The sequence below is a fragment of the Anolis sagrei genome, chromosome 1, assembly GCF_037176765.1.
Source record: "Anolis sagrei isolate rAnoSag1 chromosome 1, rAnoSag1.mat, whole genome shotgun sequence".
NCBI lineage: Eukaryota > Metazoa > Chordata > Lepidosauria > Squamata > Dactyloidae > Anolis > Anolis sagrei.
In genome coordinates, this window is record NC_090021.1 from 308,419,631 (window position 1) to 308,437,770 (window position 18,140).

At 38.4% G+C, this 18,140-nt stretch overlaps 1 protein-coding gene and 1 pseudogene across 47 annotated transcripts in view; one reads left to right on the plus strand and one right to left on the minus strand.

Annotated features, from left to right (window-relative positions):
• LOC132761763 (actin-related protein 2/3 complex subunit 1A pseudogene) overlaps window positions 1–6,874 on the minus strand; it is a 101,160-nt pseudogene extending 94,286 nt beyond the window's left edge.
• Window positions 1–18,140, plus strand: part of NRXN3 (neurexin 3) — a 1,474,105-nt gene that overhangs the window by 840,423 nt on the left and 615,542 nt on the right. The gene's annotated exons all lie outside the window — the stretch shown is intronic.

The window sequence follows — 18,140 nt, forward strand, 5'->3', positions numbered from 1 at the left end:
TGTTTTATGCTTATATTATTCAAGATTGATTTAACTGGTTTTAAATTGTCTGTTTCTAAACTGGGAAAGTGTTTAATCTGTTTTAAATCTTTTTAAACTTTTATGTATATTGATTGCTTTCAGTTGATTTTATTGTAAGACAATCTGTGATATTCAGATATGAATATTTTGATTGATAGATAGAGCAACCAGAAACCTTGGAATAAGGCCTCTTGAAAAAAAGAGAAAGATTTGTCTGCTAGAGGACTGAATTTTAACTTCCATGTCGGTAACAGAACTCACTGGTTGACCTTCAGTTTCCCCCAGTCTCCATTCCTCAAAAGACATTGTTGTGTGTGTGAATGCGATAAGGCTTCTGCAGTTGTTTACATGCTATCAGTGCAATATAAGTGATAAATGTGGCCTAAGCTAGCACACAACCCTTATCATGATCTCTCCTACAATGTCATTTGGATTGTCTAAGTTGTCACTGGTCGAGGTCTCACTTATGCCTCACTTTCACTGTAGAACAGCATTCATACTTCCGGCTATGAATCTGCTTACTATAATCTTTATGCCTTTCTGATGATTTCTGCCAGATCATTATTTGTTCAAATAATTCATGCAAATCTATGTCTGCAGATGATTATGCAGTCGTGGGGCAATGTGATTTATTTATCTTATGTCCTTAATACACCATATTATAAAACCTTCCTGTAATTCTGAAGCAAACAAAGGCCTGAAAGTAAGGGAAGAGGTAGGGAAGTTTATAGTTCTTGAATCTGCAGTGTAGTGGATCAATTCCTCAAAACTATTTTTATTCCTGCTCCACCAATTTTTTCCTTCTTGAACATATCTCTTAAAAATGCCCCTTTTCAGCCAATTTTTCCATTTGCAAAAATGCATTTGGATGCCACAGGATTCCACCACAGATATACATGTTCTGTTGGTGTGATTCTGACAGTCATTCCAAATCTTCCTTGTGTCTCACACCATTTGATTTTTTTCCATTTTATTTTCTGTCTGATTTTTTTTTTGTTGGAGAGGAGGGATTAGCATCTTCATAGGCAAGCCTTTAGGTACTCCAAGAGGGGATAAATAGAGGCTGAATGTCCATCAACATGCATAGTGTGAAGTGCAGCTTACTTGTATGTAAGAACAGCATCACTATCAACAGGAAAACTATTGTGATGTGCATTCTTCTATAATGAAAACAGCATTTCTTTCTCAAAAGACAAAGACTTACACCAACTGAGTTCTTCTCCAGCCATTCAGTTTGAACAGCCAAGTCCTCTTTTCAATTCAGTCTGATGAACAGCCTGGTCCTCCACAAATTCAATGAAGAGGGACTCAGGGGGACAGACCTCCAAGCACTTATGAAAGGAGACACCATCAACATATGTTGCACACCTTCTGATGCAACAGAACACTATGTGGCCAAAGCTTTGGGACACACTCTTTAAATACTTTCAGGCATGTAGACATGACCTGAGCTGAGTATCATGAAAAGCAGATGAGCTTCCTACTTCCTGACTACTAAAAGAAAAATTTTGGTTCACCTCTTGCTGGCCTGATGATCTGACTCTGGTGTATGACCCATGATGTATGACCCTCAGACTTCGTACTAATTCCTCTAAGTGGAGTCTGCTTTGGTTTATGGCTTCATGAGTTCAGACTGTTTGTTGTTGGATGTTTTTGGTGATTTCGCTTCTGAACTTAATTCTGGCTAAGAATTGGATAAACCAAAATATTTTCTGCACAGAAAATTCTGTTTTCTATCCAAATTCTCACATATGAATTTTGCTCAGGATAACTTCTGAATTACGGGATATTCTGTTCAGAAAACACTGCTACCTGTTCAAAATAATGATGTAAAACTGTTGCACATGATAAGTTCTGAACTGCAAAGATTCTCATCAATCCATAATACTTAACATCAAGGTTTTCTATACTTAAAAACATGGTTTTTAAAATATTTTGAATACTTTTGAGCATAATTTTGAGAATAGATATCTATTTCATTCGACAACTATGCAGAAAACATTTGCTTTCCTTGAACTAGCTTTCCTTTTGTCTCTAATCTTGACTCTTCTCTAGACTAGTTCTCAAGCCCATCCAGAAGAAATGTCTATTAATGGTAAAGTCACACTTACATTTACATCATGAGCTATCTCTTAAATATCTCTTAAGTTCCTGCATTGCATCTTTAATTTAATATGATGGGATAAGAAAGGAATAGGGGAAAATTATATTTAGTTCAAAGCAATTTTAAAAATATTTGCTCACTGCTGAAAACATATCTATTTCTGTGGTTTTAACACCAATATGGGGAATCGTAGGATCTCCCATTAGATCACTAATGCTGAAAATGCTCCCATGAAATAAAAAGCATGTTGCTGTCCTCACTGCTGTTTTATTACTGCATCGAGAAATGACAAGAAGCATCCACTGTCATTTCATGAGACTTGACTGTACCAAATATTCCCAGATTCAGGTCAGCACAAAAAGAGTTCCTGCACAAAGGAGAGTTGGTGTGTGTGTGTGCGTGCGTGCGTGCGTGAATGCACAAAGGAAGACGGGATGTTGGGGAAACCCTGCCTAATATCAACAGGGAGTAAAACTTTATAAAATCAGTTCTAAGGTGTGGGTGTCTTGCAATCACACATCAATCAAGAGTGTGGAAGGGTGACTGGATGTAGGATGGGTGTAGCTGATCACATTCTTAGTCTCACATTTCACAGTCAAATATAGATTATAGTGACTCAGATCATTTTTTTCTGTTTTTGTCAGCAAGCAAAATCACTTCTCTTTTCAGAGTCATTAATCATTTGCAGTTATTTGGTAAATGATTCCCCCAACACCAAGTAATTACTAATCTGTGAGAAGTGCCTCTCTTTTTGAGGTCTGAAACTTCTGAGTGGTGGTTTGATGACTGGGACTGCAAAGACATTTTCTGGGTGCAAAGACATTTTCTTGCTGCAAATATTCTCAAACATGTAGCTAAGATATCTTCTTCTTCAAATATTCCACATTCATGGACTGTACAGGAAGCCTGGGGCAGTAACTGCTTTGCTTGGGCAATGCCTTGATGTGCATTGACACTAAAATGGTGGTGGAAGGATTCTTTTTTAAAACCCGGCAAAGAACATTGGCCTGGATAGGAAATAGTAGAGTTGGTTGACAACTCTGCTGAGAACTCTACAAACTTGATCAACACAAATATATAGACATAGAGACATAGAGAGAGAGAAAGAGAGAGAGAAAGATAGAGATAGATAGAGATAGATAGATAGATAGATAGATAGATAGTGATTATTAGAAATGTGTTATAAAGCATAGGGGAATGAGAAGCCATAGTGACCAGGGTAATTATCTGATTAAAACAAAATACACTGTTATATATGTACAGAGTCTACTGAGGTAGCATGTCTGAAACATCTCATAAAATGCATGAGTGAGATGGAGGGCAGTTGCAGCAGACCCTTTGTGTTGTAGAAAATTGCTCCTTCCTCCCCCCTCCCTCTGCTGCAACACTGTACTGGAGGTCGGGTTAGTTTTCTTTACTTTTACGAGGGGTTTGGGGGAGGGGGTGGGTATACCCACAGTTTTCTGGAATAATTTAGTCTGGAAAACTGTGGGAATGGTGTCTGGACTGCAAGAAGGCACAGAATAAATCCACTACCTAATTAATTCGCTACAAACCTGAGTTTTCCTCGTTTGTGGCAAATTAATTCAGGATTTTCCAGGATGTCATCTGGACAGCCCCTTCTTTATTGCGGGAATTACCACAATAAAGGGGGAGTCTAGATGTGCCCAGAATGAGCACCAGAGATGGGCTTAGAAAAGCCTAAGGGACAGCCAGTGTAGAGTAGTGGTCTGGGCTTTTGAGGATGACTCTGGGAGACTAAGCTATCAATCCCTGCTCAGTTATGGAAATCCTTTGGTTTCAGACTCTTCCAGATTCAGAGGAAGGCAATGATAAACAACCCTGAACAAATAATGCTAGGAATGCCCTATGATAGATTCACTCTTGGGTTGGTATCAGCCAGAAATGAAGGCACCCAACAAAAACAGCAACCAGGGAAGGCTTGTTTCTTCACGTTGCTCTATTTTCCAGCTTGAATTTCCAGAATCCCCACATAGACAAGCTGAGTGAACCCCATCACTCAGATAAGACAACAGAAGTCCCATGGGAATGAGTGATATACTTGGGAAGTGCAAGAAAACATTTTAAGTTCTATACCCACATCCTAATTTTGAGCCAGCATCTCAATAGATAATTATCGAAAGTAAGCCTTTAAAACATCAATCCAAATTGTTTAGCGATATCTAAAAATATTAATGTATAGACTGATGACTTCTGTTACACATTTTCTACAATTTTAACACCATTCCCTTTTCCATGGAAACTTGGAAGCCTGTTAGGGGGGGCTATGAATCTGTCCATCAGCAAACTTCAACTGCTGGGTACCTTTGGGGAAAACAGTGACAGATGAAGTGTTAAAAATTATATAAGTGTATTACATATTTATCTAGATAGCACTTATGATGCTGGTATTTTGTTTAAATTGATTTATTTAAAATAATTTTACTGCCTTTAAGTATAGGATCCTCCCACTGCTTCTAATTTAATTGATCTTCTTTTCCCCAAATAAACTTGTATGTGAAAAACAGATTATCTTTTTTTTTTTACAAAGAAGAGTTACTGATATAAAAATAAGATGCAAAGTGTACGTGGTATATATTCATTTTCATTGGGTCCTGAAGTAGAAAACAGAAATAAATATATGAAACAGAAAAAATAAAAGCTCCTGCATATAGAGAAGAAAAGAAATATAGCCTTGCTACCTAAACTTATGACTGAGTATTTTTAAAATAGTTGTCATTGTGGATCAGTTGAGTGCATTAACTTGGTCATTGTTGCTCAAAAAACTACCTCCCTTCTGCCTTGGGGCAAACCCTTTTAGAAAAAGCTTTTTACAGTTGGCCAGATCATGTCTTCAGATGCAGAACTTTGGAAATTACTTTTATGACTGTGGCTCCCTGAATCCCAAGCCACATGCCTATCTTGACTGTAGGATTCTGGGAGTTGCTATCTTTACAAGTAACTCTTACAGGTGTTACACAACAGTGCAGAGTAAATGAAACAAGTTGCTGGAAATAGTGTATCCACTGGGAATTTTGAACTTCAGTTCCTTTCTTGCAGTATTCCATTCAGAAGCTAAACAAACTCTGTCTTCTTCCTAACCATTCACATCACTTCTTATTCTCCCCCCACTTGCTGTGTCAAGGTCAAGAAACAAAGAGAGTAATCTTCAATAATGGACATTTCCCTCTGTGAGGCCCCCTAAGGTAAAGCCTTGTTCTGCAATTAGTGTCGCTTCAGCAAGCGAGCACAGAAAGTGAAGCAAAGAGAAGCCCTTCCAAATTACAGTCATTTTCTCTGCAGATTTCTTTTCCTATCCCTAGGAGCACCAGGAAGCTACTGGCTATGGCAGCATGAGAGAGAGAGAGAGAGAGAGAGAGAGAGAGAGAGAGAGAGGGCTGCAGAGAAAAGCAGATTCCATCTGTGTCCCTGTGGGATGGGGTCATGTTGGGTTGCCAGCACTAAACATCTGGGTTGACGTTGAAACTTGCTGCAGTCTTGCATGCTACTGAATAGTACTTGTTAAGAGTTTGAGCCATTTACCATCCTAGTCTTGATAAGTTCACCAAGATAATCCAGTAAGGTGGAAACCATAATCCTGTAAGGAAGAAATGCTACCATCCCTTCTTGCACAACTTAACATGGGCTGGGAAAAATCAGACTTTACTGAATGTCCTTCAGAAGGCTTTTGAACAAGGAGTGATTTCCTCTATGGCCTTGTTATTTATGGTACCAAGCCAAAACAATCTTCAGAATTCAGTAACCTAAATGGATTTAGAACTAGGTTGTTCCCTACAATGTACCACACACAGCCTTCAAATCATAGGGATATATGCCTCTATATAAGCCAGAGAACTATAGAAACAAAACAATTTGGGGGGAAAGCGTGTAGAGAATTATAGTGGGCAGAAATGGGAAATATTTGGACTCTCATACCAGATGCTTGAGTGTCAGCCTCCAAATAGAGTGAGCTTTTAGACAATAGGATCAGAATGGACAAAATGTAGGACTATAAGAACAAGAATCAAAGAAACTAAACATTCTTTTATAGGGAGAACTGGCCACTGTTCAAGTAAGCACAGAACCTAGTAAAGGCCCTTGTGGCCCTGAAATTTCTGACCTCTTGGCATCTAAATTAATCTCTTCAAAGATTTTTTTCTCAAATGAAAATTTCTAACATCATTCAGACCTTCTTGAACAATTTAGAAACAAAGTTTATCATGGACATTTCTTGTATCGTTGCATCTCAAAGCAGCTTCTTGAAGGTAACATGCACATAGGCTGTTACAAAGTGGAAACTTACAAAAGCAAAATACCAGCTAAAGTTAATGGTAATTGATGATAATTTTATTTTTTTCGTCTTTGTGGGGGGAGGGTTTTTTTTCTTTCTTTCATGTGAAGGGGGGCATTAGTATTCAAGAAAAAAATAAAGAATGTGGGAGAGACCTAAAGAATCATATTTTTTCACTCTAATCCAGAACTTTGAGTGCTTTGAGTATGTTTGGCTATGTTGGTGCTGAATTAGGGTCCTGGTCTCTTTCTTTCTTCCTCGCCTTTTTTTACACCTACATGATAAGCACAGTCCCATGTATGCTGGGGATGTCTCCATTGAAGATGTTTAGTTTGGTTTCCATAAGATTTTGCTAAAAATCACAAATTTATTCATTTTCGAGATTAGGCTTATGCATTTCGGGTGAATTGCTTACCGGATACTCGAAGCCTCAATATGCCTTCAGAAAACAGGCACATTGCCGAATGAGCGTTTTCATTCCATATCCAAAAAAAGTGGCTGTTTTTGGCCCATTGGTGGCAATGAGGAATTTACGGGGCTCCCCTTTTCCCTGGGAACCTTTCCTTTATTCTCTTCAGGGGAGCTTGGATGTCAGCAACAGAATTAAGGAAGCACCCTATCCAGCCTATTAAGGAGGGGAAGTACTTCCCACATGCTCCCCTTCCATATCCTTAATTAAGCCCTGGATTTTAAAAAAAGCATCATAGTTAAAATACCACTCTTTCTGGATCCTTTCCCTTCTGCTTGTAGAGGAGGAGACCGGGTTTAATGCTTCTTAAAGCTCTTCCTACTCTAGAGGACAGGCAGGCACACATGCTTTCTTTCCCATCACCAGCAGCATGCCACTGCAGCTTTTCAAGGCATTTTAAGGAGGGCCAGGAAAGGAAGAGTGATGACCTGGAGCTCCCTGGAGCTATCCTCCCTGGACTATCTCAAAAATTCCCTCCCTTGACTGCAATCTCCTTTCTGCTTAGGGTTTTGCTTCCTTATAGCTGTTTCTACTTTCTACTCTAGGGGAGAGGTAGGCTTCTCTTTTTGTTTGCTGGAATTACTATTATTAATAATTATTATTATCTTTTAGAAGTATTTTCTAAAGGAGAGGAAGGGAAAGGGAAAAAGAAGCTAAAAGAGTGACTCTCTAAGCCCCCAAACGCACACACATACACTCCACACACAGTCCCTCAGGCCCCCAACTTCCAGCCAGTCCCACAAAATTGAAAGAATCAGGGAAATAAAGAAAAACCAAAAAGATTCAACTATGATGCCAAATAGGGCAGGAGGAGCTGTGATCGGCTGCCACGTGGTCCATTATGGATACTAGATCAAACTGATGAAGCTGGATTGGCTGAAGGGAACAGCTAAAAATGGATCTGGGCTCAAGACTATTAGATATGGATTAAACTTGATTTTTGAAAAATGTAAAAGCAAGTGAAATTGGCAAATTCTTCCATCCTTAGAAGTCAGGAGCAGTCTTTCTAGGAAAACAGAAAGTTTTTAATGGTCCTTTACAATGCAATCCTATGGCTATCTACTCAAGTGATCATATATAGGATTTTAGCCTTAGATACTTTTACAGAATCAAGAACTCCTAGCTAGGTAAAAGGAATAAGTAGAATTTGCTTTGCTTTGCTAGCCTTTATACTTTTACATAGCAAATAAATATTTCATTTTTTTCTCCACAAAATCTATAGGCAAGATATTGTACTTAAGGAGGGAATGTTAGACTGTGATTAGACTTTGCCTGAAGATCTGCACAATAGATATCACATTTAGTGGAAGCATTGTTTGGCTAGATGTCACAATGTCCCACCCATTTCAATAGCATCGTTTCTATAGCAACTAATCCAACTGAAAGAAGAGAGAGAGAGAGAGAGAGAGAGAGAGAGAGGGTGGAATCAAAGCTTGTGACTAACAGGGTCCCCTGAAATGTGTGATGGCATTATAGCACCCAGAGTCACGTCTCTTCCCTGTGTGGGGTATACTTGGAAAAAGTTGAGGCAAATTACACAAAGGTACATTCTACTTAGTATGATTGTACAGATTAAGGATTGCTAAAATCTTCTCTCTTCTTTAATTGAGAAGGGTCCCCTGCAGCCCAAAAGAATATGTTGCCTTTGCACTTAAGACTGTGGTGTGATTTCAACCACAGTAGTCTAAATCCAAAACAGAGGAGTGGGGGTTTTTTTTCTTCATTTGCTGCCAATGCGGGATTATTCCCTACAGAGCAATCACAAGGGCTTTAACTACTCTGCTTCAAGTAATTTAAGGAGAGAGAGAGAAAAAAAAGTATTGTAGACACTTTCTTTTGGTATCCTCTTTCCCCTGAATTAATAAGCTTCATTTTGAAAAGATGGCCTAACTATGCTACTAATTTTTCTCTCTGCATGATAGACTAATTTACAGAAGAGCTTTTGCCTTATTATAGTTCTACCAATTTTCTTGGGATGTGGCTGAACTAGAAATATATATTGAGTGACATTATTATTATTATTATTATTATTATTATTATTATTATAACCTGTTGTCCACAAAGGGATGACTCAGGCACTCCCCAATTTATGAGCAAGATAAGGAATGTAGGTTTGTTCTTTAGTTGAATTTCTTTGTTAGTTGGAGCAGGTACATTTTTAAGAAACACTAGGCAAAAGTTTGTGTGAGAGAGAGCTTTGGATAGCATAACTGCATAGGGAGTGGTTAACTTTTTGCAGTCTGTCCCTATTCAGAAGATTTCACCTCACTTTCTGTCCCTGTGTTAACTGAATTTTGAATAATTTGATTTGTTGTGGAAACAAAGAATGGTGATAAGGGTATAGGGTTACAGCCTTTTCTGGATGGGGTTACATTCCCCTTGAAGGCACAAGTTTGCAGCTTGGGAGTCCTCCAGGACTCATTGCTGAGCCTGGAACCCCAGGTTGCAGTGGTGGCTAGGGGGACTTTTGCACAATTAAAACTTGTGTGCCAGTTGTGCATGTACCTTGGGAAGTCAGACTTGGCCATGGTGGTCCATGCTCTCGTTACATCCAGGATAGATTACTGCAACATGCTCTATGTGGGGTTGCCTTTGAAGACTGCTCAGAAGCTTCAAATAGTCCAACGAGAGGCAACCAGGTTAATAACTGGGGTGACATACAAGGAGCCCTCAACTTGCATGTTACGTCAGCTCCACTGCCTACCTGTTTTCTACCAGGCACAATTCAAAGTGCTGGCTTTGGCCTATAAAGCCCTAAACAGCCCTGTTTACCTGTCCAAATGCATCTCCCTTTATGAACCATCGAGAAGACTAAGATCCTCTAGGGAGGCCTTGCTCTCAGTCCCGCCACTGCCACAGGCATGTTTGGCGGGGACTAGAGAGAGGGCCTTCTCAGTGATTGCCCCACGGCTATGGAACTCCCTCCCTGGTGAGATTAGATCAGCCCCCTTCCTCCTGTCCTTCAGAAAGATGGTAAAAACCTGGATGTGGGACCAAGCTTTTGGTACAGCACAATAAGGCAATAATAGGTTACCCACTCTGCAGACTGGAGTCGGCATGGTGTTTGAGATGGTTTAAAAATTGATTTTAAAGTAGATATATTTTGATTTTAGTATTTGTGAGAAGGGTGAGGAGACATTCCCCGAATGATGGCTGAAACTGGCAATTGACCAGAGTTATGGACCACAAGATGCAGTCTGAATTGGACATGATTTTATCTTGGCGAATTGGCTAATATGTACTTTGCCCTATATGTATTTTAATTCACTGCTGATGTTTGTTGTGAGACTGTTTTGATATTTTGGATTGTACTGTTAGCATTGAATCCTTGCTGTTAGCCAGTCTGAGTCCCTCTACAGAGGTAGAGACGATCGAGATATAGAAGTTTTAAATAAATAAATAAATAAATGGGGAGAATATAAATATTTCAAATAAATAAAGCTTCAGTTCAGACACCCTTTCCCCAAGATAACTCTTTCAGGACTGAATTTCTTTCCCTAGGGTAGATTTGGTAGAGTTGACAAAAATCTACTTAGTTAGAGACAATTTCTTCTTGGAGCGTATCTTTTGTTTGTCAAGGATTGATAATTTGTTTGTTAAAGCTTGACTTACTATGTTGAACTTATTGCCAATTGATCTTTCAGGCATCCAAAGCCAAGTCTATGTGCTTGCTAACAATAACAGCAAGCTAGAATTTCGTTGTGTTTATTTCTTGAACTTTTAGACAATCTTTCCATTTTTCAAATGACAGTGCATTTTTATTTTCTTAATAAATACACTTTTAAACAAACTTTTTAAGCATAAATGTGTATCTAAATGGTTTCAAGTCTACTCAGGAAGCCTTATCCACCTACACTCAACCTCCCACTGTATAATTTTGTGTGTATGTACATGTGAATCTTTCCCATTTATTTGTTTGCTTTTTGTGTGTGTTTGAGTCCCTGATGCGGTGATTTTCTGCCTGCTTCTTGCACATAAATGCCCCACAGATATCTGGGATTTATGGTAGATCTACACTGTAGAATTAATGCAGTTTGATGTCACCTTAACTGACACGGCTCAATCCTATGGAAACATGGGAGTTGAGGTTTTGCAAGATAATATTTATAATATTTTTGTCACAAAAATTATAAAATAATAACATATGAAATACAATTATCTAAGACAATACCATATTAAAATGATAGCAATGGTTAAAGAAAAGAAGATCAATAAAGATCTGGATCTATACCTATAAAAGCAGTCTAGCGCTGGCCAGTGTGCACCTCACATATTAGTGTTTATTGTATGAACAGAGTTACTTTAGGAAAGACAGCATTTTGGGGGACATGGTAGCTTAATAGATTTTTCCCAACAGGCACATGAGTATTCTCTCCACAATCTTCAGGCCTGGTCAGTTGTATATGGATGCAGCCAGCCCTGTACTGCCACTTCAGATTTCACTTCTCTTTTTCATTTCAGAGAAAACAGATCACAGAATGAATTGACTAGTGTAGAATTAGAAGAATCTGAAGTTGGCTTTTTTTTTAACACGAAGTAAAATCTATTCCCAGGGCAAATTTCATTGGGCCAGCTAATTTACACCCGGGAGGACAGTAATTCACTTTGTCTCAGCTGCCATTTCAATGAATAATATGATTCATTATTTACATGGCATATTAGAAATAGATCATTGACTGGCACCTGTGGTTACATCCCAGCAGTAGGGAGATTAACATGTTTGCAGTTTAGAATAATGTTTCCCCACCTTCAGACCACATGAACTCTCTTACCTATAAGACAGTCAAAACTTGCTTTGAAAGTTGTCAGTATAAACTACGTATTGGAATGCAGTAAGATTTTATTGATGCAATAATAAAGGGACTGCAATAATAAACATTCTTAAGTGAAATAGAATATTTTCCCTCCCCAAACCCTGGGATTCCTAGTGTTAGAGAGGCAGGATGGGTTTGGCCTCACCTCAGATCCTTCCCACTTGTAAGCTTCTTTCTTGACAATCACTGGAAACTGTTAGCTTCTACACAAAGAGGATTCAGAAAATAGGTGTCATGTTGGAAGATGTTTGTTTGTTTTTTCACATTGAAAATCTGGTATTTACTAACTATATCTGGTGCAAGCATGTACAATTTATAGCCACTTGTGTAACTGAGGATTTAGAAAATGTAGTGGTGTCATTGGTCCACTCCAGAAAGACTGCCAAAAACAAAAACTGTTGTTTTTTTTTAATGATCTGAAACTTAGAGGAAAAATTGTCAAGATGTAGTTTTGGGTACCAGTTGATTGTTACCAAGGTTGGCATTTGATGGAAGAAAAGTATGAAAAATGATGTGGTTAGTTCACAGAATCATACAGTTGGAAGAGACCACATGGGCACATGGACCATTTAGTCCTACTCCCTGCCATACAGGAAAAACACATTAAAAACACATAACACACCAAAATGGAAGGGGATAAGGTAGATGTGCAGTATCTAAGACATGTAACATCAAATTATTATTTTTCCCATTGCTGCATTCATTAAGAGAAGGCTGTGGAGCTGTCCAACCATTCAAGATGCAAAGTATTCAAGGACAGCAGAGGAGCTGTCCAGCAAAGGAATCACTGAGAGCAGTGAGGGATAAGGTGGCTATGTGCCAGTTGAGCAGCTTTAGAGAATTCCCCACTCACTCGGCACTAATGCCTGACTTCCCCATTGTGGGGAGAATTCAGAAATGGAAAACTGCATGCCTCCATATGGGCATTACATATTTAGTTCAGAGATGCTATTGCTTCCCATTCTGTACTCTTAGAGTGAGTTGGGAAATCTTTGATCAGTTTAAGTACATTGCTTTCTGTGAACGGCATTGTCACTTGCAGCATTTTCCTCAGTATTGTCTCAAGGAATTACAACTACCAACCCATGTTATATCTAATAGGTCATACGATAGAAAACTCTAGCCCCAGAACTTATCCACTCCGCTAGAGTATTCCATCCATCATACAAAGTATAATACTGTATCTAGATTAGAGATAACCGTTATATATCCCCTATGCTGTTTTCCCTCCTAGATGGGAAGACAATGATTCATTTGGGGAGGGGGAATCCTGACTGCTATCTGTAGCTTTATCTGCCCTGTATCTTCCCAAAGGGGAGAATAAATACAGTCCCTATGCCAATTAGGAAGTCTCATTCTGTACTCAGCTGGTTCTTCAGGGAGGTGGTATAATGTGATGCTCCTCTATAGCAGCCCTTTGGGTGCTTCATAAGCCAACATCTTTTGTTGCCTCCATGAAGAACAAAAAAAGAAGCCTTTCATTCACCTGGACCAGGCTACTGTCTATTCCCGCTGGGCTGCATGTTGACTTGGTGGGTCTCAAGAAGTACTGAAGAAAGAGAAAGGAATGTAAACTAAAAATCTCACTAGAACAATACTTGGGTACAGTGAGAATAGCAAACATAGCTGTAAATTCCTCTTGGAAGCTATAATCCTCTATGGACAACAACTAAATCTCTGCCTCCAAGACCAGTAGTTTTCTTTCTTGCACCCTGTTTTTTTTTCTGTTGCCTTTCAAAACGTTTTTTTTTCTGTAGTTTCAGTATATTTAAGAAACTGCTTGCACCAAACTCACTGAGGGTTTTTTTTTAAAAAAGGAAAGAAAACATATAACACCAATTGAGTGCAGTCTACCTCCATCACAAAAAGAAACTGCACAGTGGGAATCCTGCCTTGAAACCTCTTCAAATGAATAGCTAGTTAAGGAGTGAAGCAACGAGTTGAATAAAAGTCTGATTATGTACCAAGAAGTAGAATGTAATAAGAACCACAGCAGCTAAATGAGTAATTCCTATGACTGTGCTCAATGTTCTATTGGTTTGCTTTTCCTTTCAAAGTAGCTATTTTACAAAATTCAAGCTCCATGTTCCCGTAAAAACTTAATAATATATATTTGTGGTTATTTTCAAATGACCACAGCCACTATTTATTTTCTTTTTTTTCATGCTTATCCATCCCTCCCTCCTTCTCTCATACTTTCTCCCTTTCTCTTTGTTTGTTTGTTTCATTCTTCTGTGAGTGATTTTAGTCTATCATGGATCATTTACAGGATGTGATGGTGTTACAATGCTGTGTAACCAATCATCTTTGGACAAGGTTCCTATGTCTGAGATGTTCTGTCTGGTACAAGCAAGATGGAACATACAAAATTTCCTTTTGGCTAGTTGTTATTTTCTCAGGAAGAACATAAGATTGAATGAATAATGAAGCCCCAAACACTAAAGTACAGAATGAGTCATCTGAAAAGATTAGAGATTATTGCTAGGGAGAACAGCATGTCAGAATAGCATGTCTTCCTTTTGGAGTTCTGTAGCTGAGTTAAGAGAATTCAATGCTCAAGTTGTCTGGTGTTCTGGAAGCAGCTCCGCATCACAACCTATGTAGCCCAGTTCTCATTGTGTTTACAGTTCTACAATTTCATCTTCACCCAAACAGATTTTCATTTTCCTTTTAATAAGGATTGTATTTTGAGGTATTATCAAACCTAATGGGAATTCCAGTGTCTTGGGGGTTTGGGTCAGTGGATGTTTTAAGTTTACATGTATTATATTTCATGGAATACCTGAGAATTCAAGTGCTTATACAGATGGGACTATCCTTCTGACAATAAATTCTGCTCCTTAGAATTATGGAATGTTTTTAAAAGACATGGGACTTTTTTATTCCATTATATTTTTGCAGCCCTGGGACCACTCTACACCTTCAACTGTAGATGCTGGGGGTTGGGGTTGATACATTGCTCCAAGAAACCTACATAAGTGACAGTTTTATTCTAAGGCAGGACAGGGATCCTTACTTCCTAAAAAAATATTTACTTTCCTGGGATTGGATGGGGAGTTAAATTGGAAATGTTCTGGTCACATCTTTGTTTGAAATCAAAAGTCTGTGGCCAACTTCTGCTTGGAAATGACCTGGATAAGCAAGGTATTTCTAGATGGGTATTCTTTCAGGTAAAAAAATGATTAATTTTCAGTGTTTCATTTTCATGGGGCAACTAAAGGACTTAGAGCAGTGATTCTCAATCTGTGGGTCCTCAAGGGTTTTGGCCTACAACTCCCAGAAATCCCAACCAGTTCACCAGCTGTTAGAATTTCTGGGAGTTGAAGGCCAAAACATTTGGGGAACCACGGGTTGAGAACCACAAACCTAGATAGTCCCAAAGAGAATATCTGATGAAATCTGTGGACAATCAAAGCCAAAAAAGTCAAGCCCACAAATGTGAAGACCCAACTTTATTTCCTGCCTAAGAAAGACCTATGAAATTAATAGGGGTGCCATCAGTCAACAAGTGACTTGAAGTCATGCATGCATTCACGCTTATCCATATGTTATTTTTCTAGTTGAAAATAAATTTTTATGAAGATATACTAGGAATCCATTATTCTAAATAGTGTCAGAAGTGACCTGTGATAATATTACCAAGATATCAAATTTCTCTCACCTGCACTTTTGTATATCAATTAATTTGAAATTTTAGAGAGCTCCTTTATTTATTTTGTATCCTTCTTAAATGCCATATTATCCATTACAGTAGAGTCTTGTTTATCCAACCTTCACTCATCCAACATTTTTTTATTATCCAACACAGTCTGCCTCCCACCCAGATCCACAGCAGTTTCAATAGATTGCGATGTTTTGGTGCTAAATTCGTAAATACAGTAATTACTACATAACATTACCATGTATTAAACTGCTTTTTCTGTTGATTTGTTGTAAAGCATAATGTTGTGGTGCTTAATTTGTAAAATCATAATGTATTGTGACATTTAGTAGCCTTTTCCTTAATCCCTCCTTATTAACCCTACATTTTCGCTTATCTAACATTCTGCCAGCCCATTTATGTTGGATAAGCAACACTCTACTGTATTGAAATTTGGTTGTACAGAACACCTTTGTTACCCTTCTGTCTTGTTACCTTGAGTTTGAACATATTTCCTCCCTCTTAGTTTCTGATAATTGTAGTAAAATAAATTGGTCTGTTTCTGAATATTGTTACTGTTTAATTTCCCCCAAACTGCAGCAAGTAAAACTACCTATTGCTTGTACAGAGATTGGCTGTGCTAAAGTTTCAAAAGATCATTGCTGTTTGTTGTTTGTCATTAAAAGTCCAATAGCAAAGATATCCACAGGCCTTTTCTGATACCTCTTATCAAGTCTTAGGACTGATTTACTTGCACACTGAGATCCAGTAAGCTCTGTTTCTGCTAGATGTTCTGCTTTTATGTTCTTATACAGCAAGACTTTGCATTTGTATGGTTCAATTTTTTTCAGCTACAGAGTGAATCCCTTCTTGGTGCTGAAAGTGAGGTAGTAATGTCTCTCACTGTTCAGTACACACAGCAGTCATCTTTTGTGTTTCACCCCAATGGTAATTGCTGCTTTTCTCCCTTGCTGTTTTTACTTTCTAAACACAGAGGGTTTGGAAGGCGGATCAGTGCAAGGCTTTGGATGAAAGTCTTCCATTATTTTCACCTTGAGCCCTTCATAAATATTCTCAAGATCCCAGCACATGTGACATCGTCCATTAATTCTCTATTACTGAGGTGGTTTAAACCTGCTAATAATTATTGTGGTTTCAATCATAAGCTTTACGGAAATATGTCCTGGAAGGAAAGGCTACTTTTTAAAAAAGTTAGCCTCTCTAAAGTAAACAAAGCATAGGTCTCTACTCTTCTCCTAAATGACATATCAGTATATTCTGGAACCTGGCTACTCTGTTTACAAATAAAAATACTGTATAAACTAAAGATAAAGGTTTCCCCCTGACATTAAGTCCAGTTGTGCCTGACTTTGGGGGTTGGTGCTTATCTCAAGTTCTAAGCCGAAGAGCAGCATTGTCCATAGACACCTTCAAGGTCATGTGGCTGGTATGACTGCATGGATTTGAAAGTGACAATGAGACACAAAGCAATATTAATGTGTTGCAAGAAGCATAGTACAAAGTAGGCATATCTGTATTGTGTTAATATAATGTTTTATTTTGTGCTACTCTTTGTAAGAGCTTAGGGTCTTATTATGCTTTAGAAAGTAGCATATTCTTAATACATCTGTGGTTATGAAGTTATGGCCAAAGCTGTTCTTAATAATCTTATTATATTAATAAGCATGGAGTTACCTTCAAAATATTGTGTACAAGTATAAATGTGCAGCTTTGCATAGTTGGAATTCTGGAGTACCATTTTTGAGGACCATTCATCAAGCAACAAACTATGTAATGTAAAACAGAATAGCAGTCTTATGGTGTCCCCAGTGCATGTAGAACCCATTGTAAGCTTTTTTAAAAACAGGTTTTAAAACAGAGAATCTGGCAAAGTGAGTGTAATTTGTTCTGAATAAAGACCTTAGGATATATTAAAAAGACCACAAATTTCAATTTGTAGCATCTTCAAAATGGCGCTGGAAAGAAACTGTAAAGATCTCCTGTTTGTTGATGCTGATAACATGTGAGCACATCCAGAGAGTTGTGCCATCTGTTGTTTTTTGGTTCCTCCAAAAGGGTACTGGGCCTTGCCTTGGCTACTGTTCTGAATCACCAAAAGTGATGGACATGCCCTTTTTAGTTCTCTCTCATGCCATTTGGGGAGAAGGGATAAATGCTTCAGAGTGAGGATTCCCACCTAGCCAACATTATTCAGGCTGAAAAAGAAACACACCTCATCCAAAGATTTGGGCCCCCATCACAAGAATGGCTATGTGTTTTCTTCTTCCCATTGTTTACAGACAGAAATGAAAATGAAAGCCAATCTTTTATCACTTCAGAAATAGATGGTTTTGTTTTTACCTGCCTCTCACACAAAAATTGCACATTGATGACAGGGGAAATGGCATGTGTGCAGTTGGCTTATGACTGTTTTATGAAGCTAGTTTTCACTTATTTGGATCTAGTCATCTTCCCTCTCTCCCTCCCTCTCCATCATCATGGCCAAATTTGAGTCAGGATCTCCCCTCCTCCCCAGTTACAGAAATTTGAACTTAGATTTTTCTTTTTCAGCAACAAATAGTACTATTTCATTGTCCTCAGAACTGCAGTGCCATTGATATTGTAAGATGTTGTGGTTTGGACTGAAGCTGACATCCTCACACTACCTCTCTGACAGCAGCCTCAGAGGCATCAAGGGATTTCTTTCGAGACTGCATACACAGCAGAACACAATTGTATTCTGTGTGTGCATCCATCTTTTTACTACAATTACTCTCAATTTATTCTATAGTTCAGCATAA